The following is a 1507-nucleotide window of genomic DNA, read 5'->3' as shown; positions in this document are numbered from 1 at the left end:
GGGAAAATCCTTGTGCAGCAGCAAGGCAGCCTGTGAAGGTGTGCCCCGAAGGCACACAGAGGTGCCAGGGCTGGGTACCCCTTTCCTCTGGGCACGTTCCACTGGGAAAAGCTGCACCATGGCCACAGCACAGGGGCTGGTTAATACCTGCAGCCCCATACGTAGTTCCAGCATTGCACTTTGCTCTGAGGCCTCAGCCTCTATTGACTGCAGCTGTCCCAGAAAATCAGATTAAAGTGCAAAACCCTGACATCCAGTCTGCTCTGCCAGGCAGGTCTTCCATCTCCCAGCTAGATCGTCGGGATTAAGAGCACATGAAGGGAAGTGGGAAGATGAACCTGCACCATGACAGCTTTTCCTTCATCCTCAGCTGTGTTGGAGGAGTGCTGCAGACACAGAGCTCCTCAGCATTCCCTGGAGCCTGTGACAGCCGTGGCCATGCCCGAAACTCAGGAGCCATGCATACAAGCTCCTGGCCCACCTCCCTTGTCCACAGCCAAATCCATGAGAAACCTGCTGCCTGCCCCTGCTCATTCCCTGGGGTGCTTCAGAGCCCTTGAAAAGGGATTAACTATAGATTTTAAATGCTCCCAAAGGGAAAAGTCTCATCCATGGCCACACTGAGAACGACCCCTCACAGCTGTCACCTGAGCTCTGGCACTGCCCCCGGGCTTGCTGGGATGCTGATCCCGCTGTCACCTCCCTGTACCAGTGTTGTCACCTATTCCATCCTCACCGTTTGCCTGCCTGGCTTCTCACGACAGTGATTTATTTCCCAGTTTTGCTCTGCCGTGCTGTTGAAGTCCCCGTTCCCAGCCAGGCCGAGGCCGTGCTACTGGAATCTGTCACACAGCTGAAGACGTTTATTCCAGCCGAGAGACCCGCCAGCGCCTCAGGTGACATTTGTGAGCAGAGAGAGATGCCAAGTGTTGCTCGTTGAAACTAGTTGCTGAGACGGACCGGGGGGAACCTGGGCTCCCGTCCCCATGCCCCGCAGCCCACGCCGTGTCCCCGCGGTGGCCTCGACCTTGCTCCACGACTCCCTCACACCGCATTCCTCGAGGGATGCTGCGAGCAGCGGAGGGGCCGTGTCTGCCTCGCGTGGCCCCCACCCGCACTGTGGCAAACCCGAGCGGGGGGGACCCGCTACGGGACGGACCCCAGACCTCGCTGGGGAGCCGCGCCAGGGATGGAGCGTGCGGGGGCGGCGTGGGGGGCCCCGCGCTGGTCCTCGGCGTGCGGGCACCCCATGGGTGAGTGTGACCCCCCTATTCGCGGCTCCCTTCGCTCCCGCAGACCCCGCGCACCCCAATACCAGCCCCCCGGTTCCTTCCCAGCCCCCCCGGGACTCCCCGGGGCCCCCCGGGACCCCCCGGTCCGGCGCTGCGGGGCGTGGCAGGGGCGTGGCCGGCGCTCAGACCACGCCCCCTCGCCGGCCGCTCGGCGCTGCCATTGGCGGCAGGGCTGCAGGGGGCGGGGCCGGGCGGCGGCGGCTCCCGCGCCCCCT

This window comes from Pipra filicauda, unplaced genomic scaffold (assembly GCF_003945595.2).
Source record: "Pipra filicauda isolate LSUMZ 115617 unplaced genomic scaffold, ASM394559v2 scaffold266_size1643727_pilon, whole genome shotgun sequence".
Lineage (NCBI taxonomy): Eukaryota > Metazoa > Chordata > Aves > Passeriformes > Pipridae > Pipra > Pipra filicauda.
Note: the sequence above shows the minus strand (reverse complement) of the source record.